The sequence below is a fragment of the Polypterus senegalus genome, chromosome 11, assembly GCF_016835505.1.
Source record: "Polypterus senegalus isolate Bchr_013 chromosome 11, ASM1683550v1, whole genome shotgun sequence".
Taxonomy (NCBI): Eukaryota; Metazoa; Chordata; class Cladistia; order Polypteriformes; family Polypteridae; genus Polypterus; species Polypterus senegalus.
In genome coordinates this window covers 120,362,135-120,384,804 of record NC_053164.1, presented here as the reverse complement: position 1 = coordinate 120,384,804, position 22,670 = coordinate 120,362,135, and positions in this window count along the sequence as shown.

Below are 22,670 nucleotides of genomic sequence, written 5' to 3'. Positions count from 1 at the left end.
TGATGAAGCATTTATCTGTTAACTTAAACTAACACAGGAAATCAAAGCTTCTCGCTTCTGCTAAGTTAAATAACCCCTGTAGACTATAGCAAGCTGCTTACAATGATTTAAGAGCATTTCCTGAAGTGCTTGATTGATATTGGTGTTCTCAGATCCAAATGCTAAAACTAAATCACACACATGATTATTGTGATCTAGCTCGATCAGTTCAGCTACAGAAGTTGGGAAAGCTCAAAAAAGCAGTATTTTGAAATCTAATGTGATCAAAGGTTGAGGACTAGAAAAGTTACATGACACTGAATATCAATAGCTGGCCAGTTCAGAAGAAAGCTGCTGGTCTTCGTAATCTAATAGGGTGAGTTTTCTAGAATATTTTGTTGGGTGCTTTTAAATTTTTCACAACTGAAGATGATAAAACTAAAAGTGATTCTTGCATAATCAAGTTATGTTAGAATGACACAAAAGACTAATATGATTTGACAGGGTAAGACTCCAAAATTGTAAATCTGCAGGTCTTTAAAAATTAATAGGATCAGCTATGTAGGATATCAATATTAACCTATTAACATGTGACATAATCTAGTTTCAGTTTAGTAAAGTAATACATTACTGAGATTGAGAAAGGCAGGGCCAAAAGTTCAACATCCAGTATGGAAGCCCAATAGGCCACTAAAAATATTTTGAATCAGGAAGTACCAGACTCAAGAGTAACAAAAATAAAGACACATAAGATCTATATCTACATATAAAACAGATAGAAATGTTCATTTTTAAAGCTGATAGTGAGGGAAGGCTAACAATTTTGCCAGGCTTTTTTTGGCAAAAAAAGCTCCAACTTTAGTAGGAAAATAATGTTTTGAGGAAAGGTTTTATTGGAGACACAGCTGTTGAAGTTAAAGTCCAGACTTTTTCTCACAACTGGGCATCAAACTCCTCCTACACTAATATCAGTATTTCCCCAAAATTGAGAAGGTTTTGAAACCTGCAAGAGGATAAAGAGGTAAAGGATTCTAAGTTCAAAAAATTAAAAAGGTGAGAGGGGATCTGTTAAAAAAAACCCTGGTTCACAAAGACAAAAACAAAGCTCCTTTATATTTGAAGATTTATTTACAGTGTTAAGGAAGATATAGATGGAATCCCATCCCGGCTGGATTGGTTGTTGGAACTTTTCCCAATCAGGAGACAAGCAGAATTAAAGAGCAGTGGGAGTTTGCCATCCTGGGACTTATATACACCCAGTTCACTCAGTTTGTTCCTCTATACAGATGTAGTTGTTTAGACATCCACATGGCTTCATGGGAGTTGCAGATTCAACAGGCAGCCCCGTTGGAGTTGGGATGCTGCTGGAGAGAGCTACCAGGTGACAACTTCATTGTCATGTGTAGATTCTACCTGACACAAAAGTGGTTCTGGGCAGTAGCACTGACATACCCAGGTCTAGCTTAAAAGAAGCTTATCCGACTCAGCCAGGGGAATAGAGGCAGAAGAAGAAGGCAGACATAGTGAGAGGGGCGGAGACAGACTGCTGTCTTTTATTGATTTTGAAGAATACCTGTGTTCAAAGGTTTTTATGTGAAAATAAAGTTATTTTTGAACTAGAACCTTGTCTCCTATAGTTGTAGTATGAATTTGGGGTCTGAGGTCCCTCAAAGTCCACAACAGATATTCAGAAAAACAAAAGTAAAAAATGGAAAAATGTGTGCCAAAAGGCAAACTTAAAAGTAACCAACACCAAAGTAGCCAAACATGAGAAATATTTAACTAATGCTACACAGGCTAGGTTATGGCTTACAAGACTCTTAAATATTGTTGGTGGCAGTAACATAAGTGCAACATTATGGGGCTTCTTCCCCTTTAGTTCCATTTTAAGTGCCCATTTCACATTACTTAAAGAACAAATAAATACATCTTGAACATAACAAATACAGGGAAACCAAAAAAAAAAAAAAATTTTCAAAAATAAAAAATACCAACTAAAAGAAAGATGAAAAAATAAACGAATAAAGTACAAATAAACCAGGGATGAAACCAGGTTACTAACACATCAAGTCAAGTTGGGGAGCATTGCCACACCCACTACACGATGAAACAACTCGGGATCCCGGTTTGCACGGTCCAGTCCCACCCTCCGGAAATTACCCTCTGTCTGCCGTAGCCAGGTGTTACGTGGGCGACCCCTGGTCCAGCCATATGGGTCCTCAACAATTAGGATCTTTTGAGCCAGATCACCCTCGGGGAAATGTGCCACATGGCCGTAGTGCCGTAACAGATGCTCCCTCACAATGCAGGTAATGTGCCTCATTCGGGACTCCATGAGCAACTGCTCATTCAAAACAAAATCAAACCAACGGTACCCAAGGATTTTCAAGAGAGACACAGTACCAAAGGAGTCCAGTCTTCGTCTCAGGTCACTGAATAGCGTCCATGTCTCACAACCATATAGAAGAACAGGAAGCACCAGGACTCTAAAGACTTGGACCTTTGTCCTTTTGCAAAGTTATCGGGAGCACTACACACCCCTTTCCAGTGACCTCAAGACCCCCCCATTCTCTCCCAATCCATATACTGACTTCATAGGAAGAGTCACCAGAGACATGAATGTCACTGCCAAGGTAAGTAAATCTCTCGACCAGGTCAACACTCACTCTGCAAACAGACACACTGCTGATGGCTGTGCCCAAGAGGTCATTAAAGGCCTGGATCTTGATTTTTGTCCGGGACACTCGCAAGCCCAGACATTCAGACTCCTCGCTCAGTCTCTGGAGCGGCCCGATCAGAGCCTCCATTGACACCACAAAGATCACAGCATCGTCTGCAAAGTCAAGATCCATGAATCTTTCTTCATCAACAGATGCCCCATAGCCGCTGGACCCCACGACCTTGCCTAACACCCAGTCCATACAAGCACTGAACAGAGTAGGAGCAAGAACACACCCCTGGCGAACCCCAGAATCAACTGGGAAAAATGCAGAGGTCCTGCTTCCACTCTGCACAGCACTCACAGTATAACAGTGTATAGGTCGGCCATGATATTCAGCAACCTCGAGGGAATCCCGCAAATCCTCAGGATGAGCCACAGGGCAGCTTGATCAACTGAGTCAAACGCTTTTTGAAAATTAACAAAGGCTACAAAGAAACTCTGTCGATATTTATGTTTGCGCTCCATGAGATCCTTCAGTGCTAGGATCCGGTCGATGGTAGACTTCTTAGGCGTAAAACCAGACTGTTCTGGTCTCTGTTAGGTCAGCAAGTGATCACGGATCCTATTGAGGACAACCCTAGCAAGTAGCTTACTTGGCACTGAGAGCAGTGTTATCTTCCTGTAGTTGCTGCAATCCAGGTGATCGCCCTTCCCTTTTCAGATAGGGATGCCAAGTCCCTTTTTTCAGTCAGCTGGGATGATGCCAGTCCCCCAAATGGAAGCAAAGATTGCTTGCAATGCCAGGAGGACAGCCTTACCAGCAGCCTGGAGAAGTTCACCCAGGATACCACAGATCCCTGCTGCCTCCCCCCTCACCCCTCAGCTGGTTCACCACCTGTGCAATCTCAGTGAGACTGGGCGGTTCACAGCTAATTGGATTATCAGCCTCAAGAATAGTGAACCCAGAGATATCCAACATTCTAGCTGGATGATCAGCTTTGAACAACTGCTCAAAGTAGCCAGCCAAGCGGGTCACAATTGCAGTGTCATCCGTAAAGATCGTTCCATCAGCTGCACTGGCTGCGACTCTCCAAGGAACAGATTTAGATGTATGTAATGCTTGGATTCCTATGTAAGCAGAACGTGGGTCGCTAGACCACAGATGGTGTGTCACTTGCTCACAGATTCCTCTAACAAATGCCTTTTTATCTGCCCGCAGCGCCCTCGCAGCTGTCCCTCTCAGTTTCTGGTTCAGACCAGAGTTGCCATTGAGCTGTGGGCTGCAAATCCTCTCGATGATATCCAGGGTGCCCTGCAAGATGAAACACCTCCTTCTGGGAACACCGGTAACACCAATACAACCCTCAGCAACCTTCAGGGTCTTGTCACGGAAGGTCTCCCACATCACATTAGGATCAGCAGTCGTACCCAAATCTGCAAGCTCCTAACACAAACTGTGTGCAAACTCATTAGAAAAACCATAGTCTTGAAGTCTGGCCAAGTCCAGGCTCATTTTCCTAGTAGGTGGTAATCTACTGGACCTAAACTGGATCCTAAGAGTAGCAATAACAAATCTGTGGTCAGAATTCACAAACTGGGCACTTCTGTAGACCCTGCAGTTTTGCAAGAGCCTCCAGCGTCTACCCACGAGGATGTGATTGATCTCCTTCACTGCACCACCAGTATTGGAGTACCAAGTCCAACGATGCGGTTCTGGGTGCTGGAACCAAAATCCAGCGATTCACAGCCCCTGACCTTTTGCAAAGTCAGGGAACATGGAGCCACTTTTACCACGGTCAACAGACCCATGGGGACCGAGACAATCCTCATAGCCAGCCCTGTCAGTGGCAGTGGCTGCATTGAAATCACCCATGACCAGAGACAACAAACAAGGCACCCAGGGAGTTCCGTAATCCGAGTCTCATAATATTGAATATATCATCATTGAAGGAGTGATATCGGACACCATCAGAAGAAGCCAATCCGCTACAGCAACAGCTACTCCCCGAGTATGACAACCATCAGAGCGACCAGACCAATAAAAGGTGTATCCACCTACAGAGATTTGGCCAGTCCCCGGTCTGCGCACTTCAGAGAGTGCCGCCACTGAAATGTGGAGTTTATGTAACTCCTCCAACAGCAGAGGAAGATGATCATCTTGGCAGGGAGACAAGGTGTTCCATGCGTCCACCCGTATTGGCTGCCTCAAATTGGGACCCGAGTGCTGCCGTGGAGCAGGTAACACCTCAGCACCACACCAGTTCTGATCCCCAACAGACCTAAGCCCAATGGTTCTCCAATCATTTCAACTCTTCCAGGGATGGGGCTCCCGAGGGCTTTCCCCCATCCCTTTCATGATGCAAGCAGCCTTCCAGAGCTACTCCCGTGGAGAGCAAAAAGGAGTCTTTTCTGTCATGTCGGAGCTTTGTGAAGTTTTTTTTACGGTGGCTGGAGTGCCAATCCTGCCACCAACCCCCATGATTTCCCTGCAAGTTGGAGGACCACTTGCAGGGCTGGATGCAGTTTAACGTCATACCCAGGACCCTAACACATACAAACCCAAATTTCATAATGCAGTGCATAAGTAACCAAATTCAACTCTTTTAAAAGTCTTTTTGCAGCTTTTGCCTTTTTGATTTTGACCCTTGCCGTTGTATATTTGAAGCAAGTCCTTGCATGCTCTTGTTAAAGCTATTTGTTTTTGTGTACTTTTTTCACTGTTAGGGCCTGTTGTTTTGTTTTTTTTAACATTGTAGGTCATTTACAAGTTAAACATCTAAGTTGAGACACTGTTATCTTGAAAATAATAACCGATTTCAATGTTTTAAAAATTATTTAGGGAAACTGTGGATTTTTTTCAATTAAATTGTTCCATGGCAAAATTTTACACTTTCAATAAGGTACAATATGGGCGGCACGGTGGCGCAGTGGTAGCGCTGCTGCCTCGCAGTTGGGAGACCTGGGTTCGCCTCCCTGCATGGAGTTTGCATGTTCTCCCCGTGTCTGTGTGGGTTTCCTCTGGGCGCTCTGGTTTCCTCCCACAATCCAAAGACATGGTGGATTGGTGATTCTAAATTGGTGTGTTTGTGTGTGTCCTGCGGTGGGTTGGCACCCTGCCCTGTGTTGGCTGGGATTGGCTCCAGCAGACCCCTGTGTTCAGATTCAGCAGGTTAGGAAATGGATGGATAAGGTACAATATACTTTATTTAGGCCACTTTTAACTAACTGACAAAATGTCAGGATAGGGCATTGTACTGTAGACTTAGATTGGAGGTGATTTTGCATAATGAGTTCTTCAGTCTTGACATATGGGAATTTCAAATGTATTATAATGTTTATAAAGTTAGAGAAAATTCAATTATTTGTTTAAACAGATGAAACCTCTTCATCTTATCATGGAGGAAATAGAAAAGTATTTGAATGTAATTTCCTTAATTTATTATTGTCTCATATTTCATTACTAGGCTCATTTACCCTAACAAGCCCCACATTTTTGTTTTGTGCTATGCTGAAAATAAAAATAAAAAAACTAGCCTTATTTACAGTGCACAAAGTATACCAGAGAAGATAACAAAGATAATTGAAAAATAATATTACTGAAATTCTTGTAGAGATTATATTAGACTGTGAATGTCAGAAATAATAAATTTCTGTATGAGTTTGAAAAGTCAAGTTATATCATTCTAAGATTAAAAGAAAAAATATACACACATTTTACATATATACTGTATATATTTACTGTATATAGATATTTCCATCTATCCATTATCCAACCCACTATATCCTAACTACAGGGTCACAGGGGTCTGCTGGAGCCAATCCCAGCCAACATAGGGCGCAAGGCAGGAAACAAACCCCAGGCAGGGCGCCAGCCCACCCCAAGCACACACTAGGGACAATTTAGAATCACCAATGCACGTCTTTGGACTGTGGGAGGAAGCGAACCCTGGTCTCCTAACTGCTACTCACTGCGCCACCGTGCTGCCCATATATATATATATATATATACTGCTCAAAAGAATTAAAGGAACACTTTTTAATCAGAGTATAGCATAAAGTCAATGAAACTTATGGGATATTAATCTGGTCAGTTAAGTAGCAGAGGGGGTTGTTAATCAGTTTCAGCTGCTGTGGTGTTAATGAAATTAACAACAGATGCACAAGAGGGGCAACAATGAGATGACCCCCAAAACAGGAATGGTTTAACAGGTGGAGGCCACTGACATTTTTCCCTCCTCATCTTTTCTGACTGTTTCTTCACTAGTTTTGCATTTTGGCAAAATGGACTAGCCTGCCACATAATGTTTTCACTCTGATTTTTGGGGCGTCTTTGAATTCAGGGCTCTGTACTATCCAGGAGAAGGTGAAACTCTTGGATATGATTAAAGATGGCAATACCCTACAAAAGCCTCCTCACGCATATGAAAAGACAGCGCCAGCAACTGCCTATCAAGTTCTTCAGCCGCGCACCCAGACACCCACTGCCTACTCCTAGTACTTCTTCACTGAAGACAACAACGCACCTGCTGAAGATACTGCACCACCTCTGAAGACTCTCCTACTGAGGTTGTGCCTTCATAGGTTAGTGGTTGTGTGCAATTAAATGTACAGTACAATAATCTACTATATAAAAGCGTTCAGGATTGTCCTTCCGTCCCGTGAGTGCAAAGCGTAGCGGTATTCCGCTTATTACAGACTTACTACTTACTACGCAATGTGAGCAGAGTTCTAGTGCTGTCATCGTTCCCTTGCTTTTGTGCGTGATGTGCTGGAAAAATAGACAAAATTATGTCTCTGGAAATAATTAATGTTGATGGAGTACAAATGCCTCACCGCGTAGTAAATATCAGGGGAGATGGTGCTTGCTTATTCTCATCTATAGCTTATTTAGTGCATGAAACTCCGTCTTTAGCAGTACAGATTCCGGCTGACATTGTACGACTTTGGACAGGCACTTGAGGGGATAAAAAAAAAAGATGTTATGAATGGACACTTTGATGTTCTCATTCTCTACACTTACATGCCTGATGTACACATGGAGCACACAAAAATTGAGGATAAAAGTCGGTCGCCTTAAAAGACGAGTGCGCCTAGTAATATGATATTTGTAACGTCTAATATGTCTTATTTTCTCTTATTTTGTCTAATATATTGGGTAATACGAGTGTAATGGTGACTAAAGGGTGTTATTTCATGTCTAGAGGGCTCTAATAATGTTAAAAACGTATTTAGAAGGTCATAAACAGGTTTTCTATACTCTAACTGCGAAAATATTCGATTTATAAATAAAGAATCCTACTTCGTGAAAATTCATTTATCATGGTAGAGTCTGGAACGGATTAACCGTGATAAACGAGGGTTCACTGTATACCGGTTGTATAATATGTAGTAGCACGGGCGTCAATTAGTGTTACACCTATCTCTCTGCATGCACCACGTTTCTTGGCTATGCCGCCAGAAGCACGGTGGCTGCTGTTAGCCTCCCCAAGCCTTTTCTGATTTTTACTTTATTAATTTTGTAATTAATAGTGAGTAATTTTTTGTAAATAGTTGCATATGCAGTGTGTTTATTGTATAATTAAAGGTAAGAGAAGAATGGTGGATGCTGTTGGGGGCATAGGGGAGAAGCCATTGGTGTGACCCCCTGTTCTTTTTTTTTCCCTTTTGTTTCTGGAAAGGAAAATAAAAACTTCTGGTTCGCCCCTACGTGCCTCTGACTTGACTGTCGTTTATAAGATGCAGAGAAAGACAGATTCCGGTTGGCTAAACTTATATGTACAAATGATACATAAGCAATAACAAAAGCTTAAATATTAGCATTTGCTCATTATTCTTAAGGTGACATAAACTATGAAACTTAACTATATACTTGGACACGGTACATGTCCTAGGATTATTGTGAGAAACAAAAGATAAGTAGTTGGTGGATAACATACACGGAGCCATAATCAGGCAAAGCAAGGAATCAAAAAAAAATTGGGCGAACAGAATTAGAGGGACAAGACGTTATTTAGAAGTTGAGGGCAAAACAAAGTCAAAACCAAAAGATCAATCCTAACATTAGCGCTTACTTAGAATTGGTTACTATTCTTGATAAAAAGCACTTTCAGAAATTCCACCCAAATTTAATCCTAATTTTAAATACTTTACAAGTGAAGACTATTTAATTTAAACAGAAGTTTATTGAAAACTGTTAATCATTGGATTTTATTTGTTTGGTTTTTTTTGTAAAATATTTAAAAAACACTTTTTTCTAAGGAAACATGCACAATACAGCAATCAAAGCTCTTGATGTTAATCCACATATGCATTTTTTATGACTCATTACCTCTTAAAACTTGTAGTATGCTCAATATGATGTGAAAGTATTTACTGATTCATTCCTGTAAGACTGATGATCACTGATAGCTTGTATTCAGTAGAATGACAACAAACCAAACAAGTATAGGTTCTGCCAATAATTTTGCATAGACAAAAAGAAAATGGATGGATGGGATTACATTAAGAATTTGGTATATGCAGTCATCTCAGTTAGCATTAAAAGTTAAAAAGCTTTTATTTCCTTGCATTCTTTAATCCTTTTGCTGCGCCATTATTGCTGGTCTAGTTTTAACTGCCATGTTCTTACTAGTGAGATAATTGCTTCATTTATTGAGACCTTTTTTTAATGTAGACTCTGTGGATGCCGTCACAGTGTCCGAGCTTTATATGTCTGTTTATAAGAAGAAGACATATTCTTAATTTGTGAATGAAATTTCTATTAATCTGAGTTATTATGCCCATTAAGAATTATTCTTATGCAATTTGTCCATCTTCTTGGGAGACATGTAGCCCAGTAGATAATGCTGCTGCTTCACATATCCAGCATCTTAAACTTGAATCCCATAACCAGTTGATGCTCAAGTGGAGTTTGCATGTTCTGCCTCAATTTGTATGAGATTTCCCCCAGCTCATGTGTAACACCAGTATAGGACTCAGGTACGCCTATGCCCACTGTAAAACAAGAAGCAGAAATGAAAAAAGGCTTGATGCATGTTCATGAAGTAAAACAAATATATATATATTATTTTAGAAAGATATAAAAAGCCTCTTTACAGACAGAAGTTTGATGACTCAGAGGTTCCAGGCAGGAAGGGGTGGACCCAGGAAAGAGGACAACTGAAGTGATGTCAGAGGTGGAATAGCAGTCAATATTCCATTCTGTAGATGGAGGAAGATGTATTAGCACACAGCACCAACTCCTGGTTTGGCTGGTAATTACCATCACCAGAGCCCTTAAGGAGCCTTCCAAGCACATGTGCATGACACCACCCACTATTCTCATTGGCCCAGACTATTTTGTAGCTTAGCTGTTATTTTTTTTTATTTCAAATAAAAGTTAGCCTTTAATGCATACATGTATTTTAATACATTTCACATTTTGACTAAATTATCAATTAATTATAAACATAGCAAAATTGCCAGATTTAACTTTATTGCTGTAATAGTTAATTTACCTCTTAAAAAGTATATGGAAAGCAAAGATATGGATGGCAGTTTTACAGGCTACATCTGTGTAACAAGTTTTAGAAAAATTTAAAAAATGGTATTGGCTTTAAATTTTAGAACCACCAGGAGGCTACCAACTACTGACTTAAATGAATTTTTCTATTTGTATACATAGATGTTGTTGGAGGGAAGCATAAAAAAGGTAAGAAAAGCATGACCGATGTCTGAACAAATAACCCTTTTAGGTTTTATTAGTAAAAGAAAACGTACAGAACTGCAAAACATTCCAGAGTCTGATATTGGCACTGAAATTTCAGTACTGCCCCAATGGCACTTGAAAACCCAGTTGTTTAATTATTGCCAATGTTAGCAAAGGGTTTCCTGCCAGCACTACTATTGGGAATGCTGGAAAATCTACCAACACCCTCCAGCCAAATGTTGAAGGATCGGCTATGATGCAGATATGCCTGATATTCAATACTGCGGCTCATTGGTACAACAGATAACAACAGTTTAGTATGTGGCTATATATCAGGATATTCTGTAGAATGACTTAATTTTGCCATTTTGGTGATAATCTAATAGATTACACATTCACTCGTAGATTCTGGGACTAGAATAGCATACACAAAGAATGGAAAAATTATAATCTGTGTTTTTGCTGTTATATAATTCTACTGGTCAAAATTATAATGGATATTATTTGGACATGTATGATGTATGAACATTAGGCCCACCCTTAAACAATATCCCCGGACAGCTACTGTTCTTGGTACTCTGGTTTTCCCTCTTACATGGCCAAAAATGTGCAAGTTAGCATAATTGATGACTTCTAATTATCCTCTGAGTGCAAGCTTTGATGTGTCAGTGAGTGGGGCCCTGCGATGGGCTTGTACCCTGTGCAGGATTGTTCCTGCCTTCACTCAACACTTCAGGATAGCCTTTGTTAACCGAAAGTCATACCCTGAATTGGTCAAAACATTTTTGAGAAACTTGTGTGTCATATATTTCTGCATTTACTTAGTAAAAAAGTCAGGTGGAATAATCCTTGTTATCTTTACACTGAGTACCAGTTTAATACTTTCAGATTTTGTTACACATTTTCATCATACAGTAGGCATTTATTATCTTCCTTTGCTCCCCTAATATAATGTTATCTTAATTGTTGATATCTACTATATAATGCAATGTTTCTGTCTGTTTGTACGTGTGTGAACGCTGTATGTCTGGTTCCTCTCAGCAATCTAATTGGTCAGTTTGATTTTGGTCTGATTGGTCACCTTGGCTTTTGTGCCTCAGTGGTAGGGATCATGGCACAAAATGCTAAGGGTTCGAAGTTCAGTTCCTGATTGTGATATATTATTTTACATTTATACCAAAAAGAAGTTAAAATGGTGCATGTCAATGACAACATAGCGAATAATGTACCAAGCAACATTGGGTCACTAAACACAAATGAGGAGCATATCGAGTTGCATTCCAAATACAGTAAGTATTTTCAAGAAAATGAGTGTTTTCACAGCTGGTAAAGGGGGCCCATCTACCCTTGGAGGTAGTTCAAAAATGGACAGGAGGCAAAAAAGGTGTCTTGAAATGAGAGAGTCTGGGAAGCAGGCTTTACAGGATCAAGAATGGAAGCACTGGGCAAAAGAGGTTGAGACACACAAGGATACAGAGGAAAGGTGTAGGAGGATGCTGAGGGTGCATGTAGACAAAAAGATAACAAATATCATCTATTTTATAAGATAGCTATTTTAACATAGTTAGTTCTTTACTTGTATAATCCCTTGAGCAACTTTAATGTCTGCTTTTGTTTCTTCCACTTCACCCATTTTCGTGACATTTGGCATACAAGTAATTATTGCATAATGTTTTTCAACATTGAACAGAATTTCATAGTTCTTTACAATTACAGACTAGAACTGCAAATGTGTACATTTTTGTAAAGAACTGCAAGATTAATTGACTTGGTTACTCGGACACTGTCAGTAAAATAAATAAAAAGCCACAAGTATATTAGAATGGAGCTAAGCAGCATATGAATGCTGAAAATGAAATTAATACCAAACAGTCATTTTTAATGTTGAACAAAGCAATTTAATTATAATATCAATGACAAAAGAAGACCTGGCACAAGCAAAAAAAAGGTTAGAATGCAAGAGGTCTGCTCTGTGCTTTTTACCATTAATAATTACTCTTAGTATCAGGTAGAGTTTGTTACCCCAAATTACCCCCAGGCCTTTTGCACATAACCAGAAATTAGGCACCTTTTAGCATTACATAAATGATGTGCTACAGATTGAAAAATGCATTAAATAACTGGATAATTGAGGTCTAGAACAACTAAAGCAAACAGGAAAAATCTGCATATTGAATTTAGTCATAAAATACAGCAAAGATTTAAAGGTCAGAAAATCTAAATGAATAATACAAAATGAGTCTTTGAAAACTTTCCTCATACTTTGTCACTGACTGGTGGTAATGCAATCCTCTTTACACCAGTACTGACATCACAAATAATACAGCAGCTGAAAAGGACAAAGGCAAAATTCAAAGAGGTTAAACCTAATACCACAATATGACAGTAAGAATCGCACCATAATCTGTAGTCTCGGGCCAAAGTCATCAATTTTATAAGGAAATCTTTACTGAAAAGAAGGAAGCAAGGTTGGTGACAAAACTTTTAAGAGCTAAAACTCAAAAGTGCTCCTCCATCATATGGGGACATGGACAACTAAATGTATTTGATTCAAACGCCTTAACCTGTGTGAATATATAATTTTCTGAATTCCACACTTTCATCTGCTTGCATGTCAATGTCAATGTCAATTTATTTATATAGAACATTTAAAACAACATAGTAATGCTGTGGCCAAAGTGCTTTACAATAATAGAATAAAAGAAAAATAAAAAAAACAAAAACAATAAACAATAAAACATAAACAGTAATAAATATATGAACATAAAATAAGATAGATAATAAATAGGAATAATGTTATATGATCACAAAAAGGAAAACCATCAGTATTATGGTCACTGAATGCAAGTGAAAAGAAGTAAGTTTTTCATCTTGTTTTGAACTGTTCAATTGTAGATGACTCCTTAATATGATGAGGTAGAGAGTTCCACAGGCGAGGGGCAGCAACTGCAAAGGCTCTGTCCCCCTTGGTTTTACATTTGGTACGAGGGACAACAAGAGCCAACTGACCAGAAGATCTAAGCACTCTGGGTGGCTGGTGTAAAACACACAATTCAGATAAATAGCCAGGAGCGAGCCCATGTAAAGATTTAAAAACTAGCAGCAAGATTTTAAAATCAATTAGAAAACTGACAGGCAGCCAGTATAAAGAAGCTAAAATAGGACAAACAGAGTCATACTTCCTTGCCCCAACCAGAAAGCGAGCGGCAGCATTTTGGACCAGCTGTAACCTGTGTATCAGAGATTTGTTAATCCCAGAATACAGCGAATTGCAATAATCGAGGCAAGAAAAAATAAAAGCATGAGTAGCTTTCTCAAGATCTTTAGAAGATAAAAAAGGCTTTATCTTACCTAATAGACGAAGTTGGAAAAAGCAACTCTTGACTACAGAATTTACTTGTTTCTCAAAAGAGAGGTTACTATCAAAGGTAACACCAAGATTGCGGACTTGGGGTTTGGAAAAGGCAGAGAAGAGCCGAGAAGTTCAAGACCAATTTGGGCTTTAGCTGATGGACCTACTATAAGCACCTCCATTTTATTTTGATTTATATCAAGAAAATTATTGGCCATCCAGGATCTTAATTCAGACAGACAGTTGTGAAGTTGATTTGTTGCAGAGTTGCCAACTGGAATATAAACCTGAGTATAATCAGCACAGCAGTGAAAATAAATGTTAAATTTCCTAAAAATCGCTCCAATAGGGTGAATGTATATAAAGAATAAAATAGGACCCAAAATGGATCCCTGAGGAACACCATATTTAAGATGAACAGTAGATGAAAAAGAGGGATTTAAAGTCACTGAAAAGTGTCTACCAGTTAAATATGACCTGAACCAGTTTAGAGCAACCCCTTTAATCCCAACAAGATGTTCGAGCCGCATCAGCAATATTTCATGGTCAATGGTGTCAAAAGCAAAGGTCAAGGAGGACAAGGACTGCAGCATCTCCTGAGTCAGTAATAAGAGAGATGTCGTTGAACACTTTCAGGACTGCAGTTTCAACACCATGATAATGCCTAAAACCAGATTGGTAGATCTCAAATAAATTATTGGAGTTAAGGTGATCGACCAATTGATTATAAATATTTTTTTCTAGAATTGTAGCCAGAAATGGGAGCTGGGAAATTGGACGAAAGTTGGTTAAAACTCCAGGATCTAATCCTGCCTTTTTTAGATGGGGACGGACTGCAGCATGTTTAAAAAATGAGGGCCCGATCCCGAACTAATAGAATTATTTATAATGGCTAGTAGAGATGGGCCCAACACATCAAAGGCTTCCACTAAGAGATGTGATGGTACAATATCGAGGGGGCTGACAGCTGGTTTAATGGTGTCAATAGTTCTTTTTAGCATTGAAAGTGAGACTTGATCAAAGGAATCTAGAACAATGTCATGATTAACAGTAGGAAGTTCATAACCAGTTTGAACAATGCCACGGCGGATAGTATCAATTTTGCTGACAAAGAATGATAGAAACTGCTCACATGAATGAACAGTGCTATTTAATCCCATCATAGAATGAGGGTGAATGGCCGCATTAATTGAATTAAATAAAACCCTAGGATTGTTTGAATGGCGGGATACTAAATCGGCAAAGAAGTCATGTTTCGATTTCTTAACTTCAGCCTGGAAATTGAAAAGAGGAGACCTGAATATCTGTTTAGAGATAGTCAGTCCATCTTTTTTCCAACGGCGTTCAGCAGTTCGACAGGCGCAGCGCAGTGATTGCGCAGTTTAATTTATCCAGAGAGCAGGTCTTACCTTATTAGTGAGTATCTTGGGTAGAGCAATTGCGTCTAAAACCGTTTTACAGGAGGAATAAAATTTTACGACAGAATCATCGATATCATTATTTTGGTCATGCATATAAAGACTAGAGAAAATGGTTTTAAAATCAGATATAATGGAAGAATTTAAAAAGCGCGAGCAGCATGGTGAACGGCTATTAGTCGGGAGATCAACAGTAATATGCAGATACATCATTACAGAAAAGTGATCAGTGAAAGAAACATCACATAAATCAATACTATTCACTGAAATATCACGAGTAAGAACGAGATCAAGAGTGTGACCGAGAGAGTGAGTTGGCATATTAATATGCTGTATAAAATCAAATGAGTCAAATAGTGATAAAAAGTCTTTGACCAAAGGTTTTGATTGACAACAAACGTGAATGTTGAAATCACCAACAATAAATATTTTGTCATGGGAGAGGGTGATATCAGCCAGGAGATCAGAGAATTCAGAAATGAAAGTATCATTAATTACAGGAGGTCTGTAAACCACGGCAAACAACAAAGAAGGGGAGCTGCACACTTCGAAAAGTTGAAGTTCAAAGCTGCTAAACGGATCCCTTGTAAGGCTCCGACACAAGAACATACTTTTAAAAACAGTGGCAATGCTCCCCCCACGACGAGTCAAACGAGGAGAGTTACAAAATGAATATCCTGATGGAACCAAGTCAGTGAAACATGAAGAGTCACCATTTAAAATCCAAGTCTCAGTGATGAAGAAGAAATCCAGATTATTTGATGTAATAAAGTCTTGCAGAATAAAAGTTTTATTAGACACTGAGCTCACGTTCAGGAGAGCAGCCTTGATAGAAGTAGAAGAGCTTGTTGCAGGATGAGCACGGGTGAGTGTGTGAAGATTAGCAGCGTTTACTGCCCGATTGCACACCGAGGAAGAGTGATACTGTCTTGAAATGGGCAAATTAAATCCGGTGTCCAGCGCCCATGAAACAGTGATGGATTCCTGAGCAGGGGAATATGGGTCATAGACAACTCGCAGGCATCGGGAAACAAAGCTCTGGGACTTGAGACGTCGTTATTTAACAGCAATTTCGGCTCTTTTCCCACGACGGCGGCGAGTGCGTTTGCGTCTCCGAGGAGCATTCAACTGACTGATACAGGTGAACACCGGCATCCAGGTGAAGAAGTCAGGAGATGAATAAAACAAAGGTGGAGGTTCACAAAAAATCCAATTAGAAGATGAAAATTGAGAGGAAAGTAGGCCAGAAAATATGTTAAGTAAAGACTCCTGATCATAGGACAGTGATCGTTGGGATGAAATAAAACATAAAAACAAAGTTAAAACATAGACTAGAGAGACGAGCAGACGGCCAGCCACACCAGTCGGCGCCATCTTGATCTCGTTAAACTCAGATGCATGAAGAACATTTAGAGCTCAAGAATGATGAAACAAAGTACAGGAAAACAAACGTTTTTGCAAACAAATAAGAAAACCATGGTGCAGGATGGAATGATTCTGAAGAATTCAGGCAGTTCCAATGCATAAGTGCCTGAAACAATCTGAGAAGTAACATATTGTTTGGCACTGACTTTTCTTTCACTTTAAGAAGGTGTTCAACTCTGTATGGCATGAAGGACTATGGAGCTCACTAGCAAGCATGGGTGTTTTGGAAAAAAGGATTAGAGCAATAAAAAGTTTGTAAGAAACGTCAATGATGGCTGTGAAGACCAATAAAGGGCTGTGTTCATAGGTAACTGTGGATAATAGATTAGATAAGATAAACTTTATTAGTCCCATGGGGAAAATCAGATGCATACAGCAGCAGAAACATAAAAAACAAAGGCAAAGTCCCACAGGACAGATAATAGAGCCAATCAATCGATAAATAAATAAATACAACACCAAATCAGAAAAAGTTGGGACAGAATGGAAAATGCAAATGAAATTTACTTTGACTGTTATTTCACTACAGACAGTATGAACCCAAGATATTTCATGTTTTGTCTGTCAACTTCATTTCATTTATTAATATACATTCATTCCTGCATTTCATGCCTGCAACTCATTCCAAAAAAAGTTGGGATGATAAAGCATTTACCAGTTTGTAATGTTATAATTCCTTCTCACAATGCAATGAAATAAAACTCAAAGTAAATTTAAGAATCACTGCCATTTTTTTAAATTGCATTTTCCATACCATCACAACTTTTTGTGATTTGGGGTTGTAAATAAATAAATATGTAAACTTAATGATTATACAGTATATGGCATTGATTTGCCTGATAGCAGGGGAAAGAAAAGACCCCCAGATACGCTTCTTAGCATACCATGGAGGAATGAGACTGTGGCTAAAAATACTCCAAAACATCGCCTCCTGGTGGGGAAGGAGTGGATTTTTCATGATGGAATCCAATTTTGACACTATTCTCTTTTCCACAACAGTTCCAGTGTGTCCAGGGTTCACCATGTAAAAGAGCAAGCTTTCCTGGTAGGTTTATTCAGGCATTATGCCTCTGAGCTGAAGTTGTTTACCCAGGAAACTGCAGCATTGACCATCACAGTGGCTACTACAGACTGGAAAAACATTTTCAGCAGCTTGCTGCATACATCAAAAGACCTGAGTATTCTGTGGAGGTACAGCCTGCTCTGGCCCTTCTTGTACATCGCCACTGTGTTATCAGACATGTCCATTTTGCTGTTTATATTAACCCCCAGGCACCTGTAGCTATTAACCACTTCCACGTCCTCCCCGTGGATGGGGACTGGTCTCAGAGTCTCCTTGGAATGCCGGAAGACCACCACCAGCTCTTTTGTCTTGTTGCTGATGTTGAATTACAGGTTGTTGTCCCTGCAAAACAAGACTCTACAACTCTCCTGTACTCATCTCCATTATAAATTCAGTCATCGGAAAATGTCTGTAAATTGAAAGCACTAGTATTGCGCTGGAAGTCTCTTGTGTAGAAGGTGAATAGGAAGGGAGACATGACAGTTCCCTGAGGTGCTCCTGTATTAGACAGAAGACAAGGAGACCCAATGTCTCTGCTCTTAGTCATAATAATTCTGGAAAATATTATGGAACAGACTGATCTGCAAGACCATGGAAGTGTAATAATATAAGGGACTATCATTTAAGACTTTGCAGATGACATAGATCTATTGGCAGAAGAGGAGGACCAATTGCATACACACTTAACAGAAGTGTATGAAGCTGGGTCAGGGCTGGGAAGCATTGTGGTGTCCTACAACCCTGACCACTTAATGAAGAACCAAATCATCCTCAACTAAAAATGTTGGTAGATAAATGTACCTGCTGTTCAGTTCAATAATGAAAAGATTTGTTTTATTACCAGAGCATATCTTATACTTAGGTTAGGGAGGCAGTGGTTAGTGTTTTTTATTTTTTCAAAATCCAGACTCGGGGCCTCATGTATAAACGGTGCATACACACCAAAATGTTGCATATGAACGTTTCCACGTTCAAATCGCGATGTATAAAACCTAAACTTGGCATAAAGCCATGCACATTTCCATGGTAGCTCATACCCTGGCGTTCTCAAGTTCTGCACTCGGTTTTGCAGATTGGCGGCACCCAGCGTCAAAGCGGTGCTACTGTTCCTGTGTGGTTTTCCTTTCTTTTTTATATTCACATCCCTGACATGACTTTATAAATACACTGAAATTAACACATGTTGTTTATTAGTTTAATGCATCTGATTCTAATTAACCTGTAACAATATAATGGTCCACAGAATGGTCAAACTATTCTAAATACAATAGCTGCTTTAGCATTGTTACTCTCACTGCACCTTTTTCTTCTTGTTTCAGCTGTTCCCGTTAGGGGTTGCCACAGCAGATCATCTTTTTCCATATTATTCTCACGGCACCACTTGGAGTATTTATATCACTGTATCTGAGTGTAATTCAAAGAGCTGTAATTCTGGGAGGAGTTTGGGAGTGTCAGCAGGCGCGTACACATGCATTACTTTTCACGCTAACTGGGATTTATGTACCAGAAGAACGTGGAAGTTGGCAAACACACAGAATTATGCATCTGGATTTTTTTGTGCGTATGAACATTTCCGCTTTTGTCTGTACGCCATGTTATAGAGTGAATTCTTCACACGGCGTTATGCATGAGGCCCCTGGTCACAGTTTGTGTTGAGTTTGCATATTTTCCAGTGTCTGCTTATGTTTTTCTCTGGATGTTCAAATTTTTCTTCTACATCCTAAAAACATACATGTTAGATTAACTGGTAACTCATAACCCCCCCACATATCAGTGTGAATGTGTCACAAAGGTTGGTTCCTGACTTGCACTCATTGATTTGAGGGTGGGCTGTGCTCCCTTACACCACCATCCAATTAGCCTGAATTGAATTAAGTGAGTTTTAAAATTGTTATCATATAATTAATCACTGATTTAAAAAGGATGAACATGAGATTTAACTATATTTAAATGACCAAGGAATTAACAGTTGTTTATCAGAGTAGAGAAAAAAAAAACTTACAACAGAAGATTTGAAATGTAGCCAGTCTTGGGGTGACATCTTCATTCAGAATTGATCAATGTATTTTGAGAAAATTCTGCCTATGGCAACAATTCAAATCAGTCATTTTTGAAATGAAGAAGCTTGTCAACGAAGGGATTTCAAAACATCTTGATGGACAAGATCTGACTGCAATTTGATTGAAAACGATAACTTACGGGTGAATCATAACTCCAAGGAATTCTTTCAAACTTTTAAAATGAATTGTGTATTACAGTTATGAATTATCTCTGAAGTGTAACTAAAGCACATGCTGAGATAAGATGCTTACTAAGTATGAGGCAGAAGGCAATTTGTTTTCGAGAAGGCGAAATAAATTAATATAGAAAACCAGTCAAGTTAACTAAAATTACAATGCATTAATTAGAAGTGATTAAATAAATAATACATATTTGTTAGCTACCAGCTGAAATAAACATGAGGATTTGAAAGGTAACCTTCAAAAATTTAGGGTCATTTTTAATAAAAAGAGTAAGCAAGAGAAAAAAGTTCCATAATAGTTACAATATATTCTCACCCCATCCCCCTTCACTTGACAATGAATCAGCTTCAGTGCATTTTAAATATTATCTGGTTGGGATCAATATACAGAATCATGGGTTTGTTTAAAATTACTCATGTAATCTTCTGCTTGAGTATACATAGAATATTAGTCATTTCAGTATATCACTCTTTGTTCATTGTATATTTTTGGTTCATTTTGAGATTTTTTTTAATTTTATTAATTTTATTGTAATCATTCCATACAAATAGATAATTTTTTACAAAAAATAGGATTGAAAACAAATCGACCCCCCACCCCTGAGAAAGAGAGCATGGCCAACAAAGTAAAACTTAAAGCCTGTAAACATACCTACATTGATTAGTTTAATAGGGCAATAGAGATGGAGAAGAAAAAGAAATACGGAGATAATTACTTCCTCTGTGCTTTAAGAGCTTATTCTCTTATTGTTGATTATATCCTGCCAGGTTTTGAGAAAGTTCTGTACCGTTCCTCTAACTGAGAATTTGATTTTTTCCAATTTCAAATAGTATAAAACATCGGTTTCCCACTGACTTAAAAGAGGAGAGTTAGGATTCTTCCATTTTAGCAAAATAAGTCTACGTGCCAAAAGTGTAGTGAATGCCCTTCTCCACATTAAACCCATCTGGAAGAACCCCAAACACAGCTGTTAATGGGTTAGGAGGGATTGTGACACAGAGGTTGTCTGAAAGACACTTAAAAATTTTGGTCCAAAATTATATTAATTTGGTGCAGGCCCAAAACATGTGACCAAGTGAGGCTGGGATTTGATTGCAGAGTTTGCAGGTTGGATCCTGCCCTGAAAACATTTTGGACAGTTTTAAGCGAGACAGATGTTCTCAATATATAATTTTGAGTTGAATAATTGTATGCTTTACGCATATGGCACTCAAATGAATTCTCTGCATTGCTACCTTCCACTCCTTTTCTGATATGTTGAGTGAGAAATCCTTTTCCCATTGTCCTCTTGGATCTTTGAAAGGGAGGGACTGTAAAATAATTTTATATATTGCAGAAATGGTGTCTAAATCCTCAAAATTGACCAATATTTTTTCCAGCATAGAGGAAGGTGCGAGATGAGGGAAATCGGGAAGGTTCTGTTTGACAAAGTTTCTAATTTGATGATAGTGAAAGAAATGTGTAGCTGGAAAGTTAAATTTGGAATGTAATTGTTCAAAGGATGCAAAGATGTTGTCTATATAAAGATCTCTAAGCAATTTAATCCTGAATCTTTTCCAAATATTAAAAACTGCATATTTTTGCGAGGGTTGAAAGAGGTGGTTCTCTTGCATAGGTGCCACAGATAAAAGATTCTCCATCTTAAAATGCTTTCTACATTGGTACCATGTTCTGAGTGAGTGAAGCACAATTGCGTTATTAGTATATTGGCGATAACTGCATTTATTGGGGCACAAAGCAGGGAATATAAAGAAGTACTGCAGGATTTTACTTCTATTGCGGACCAAGTCTGTGTATGTTCATCTATTTGTGTCCAGGTTTTTATAGCTTGTATTGCTGTACAGCAATAAAACTGAAAGTTATGAAGAGCCATGCCACCTTCTGCGTTAGGTCTTTGTAGGGTCACTCTTTGGATACGTGGATATTTTGAGTTTCAAATAAATGAGGTTATGGTTGAATCTAATTGCTTAAAAATTATTTATTGATGTATATTGGAATGTTTTGAAATAAAAAGAGAAGCTTAGGAAGGATATTCATCTTAACAACGTTAATTCTTCCAGCTCGAGTGAGACGAAGGGTTGGCCATCTACGCAAGTCTTGCTTAATTTTTTCCATACAGACAGGAAAATTTTGTTGATAAAGTGCTTTATGTTTACTTATGATATTTACCGCTAGGTATTTAAACTGATCTTCAATGATAAAAGGTAGGGTGTCCAATCTGATATTGTATGCTTGAGAATTCACTGGAAAGAGTACACCTTTCTTCAAATTAAATCTAAGACCAGAGATCTTTTGAAATTCTGTAAGTGCTGTTAAGACTGCAGGCACAGTATTTTCTGGGTCTGATATATACAGTACCATATCATTTGCATATTGAGAAATTTTCTGTTCCAGTCCGTCTCTGATAATCCCCTTTTTCTGATAAGCATTTTGACAGTGAACTGCCAGTGGTTCAATGGCGATTGCAAACAGAAGTGGTGACAAGGGGCATCCTTGTCTGGTACCGCGTTCTAGTTTAAAGTAGTCTGAACAAATGGTGTTAATACAAACTGAAGCTTCTGGATTGGTATACGGTAGTTTGATCCATGCACAAATGTTTGGGCCAAACCCAAATTTCTCCAATGTAGTGAAAAGGCAGTTCCGTTCAATCATGTCAATTTTTTTTTCTGCATCCAATGATAATAATATCTCTGGGGTGTTTGACTTTGCTGGTGAATATATTACATTAAACAGGCATCGAAGATTGGAAGTTAAGTGTCGGCCTTTAATAAATCCAGTTTGATCTTGTGATATTACCAAAGGCAGCACTTTCTTCACCCTTCCAGCTAAACCATTTGAGAT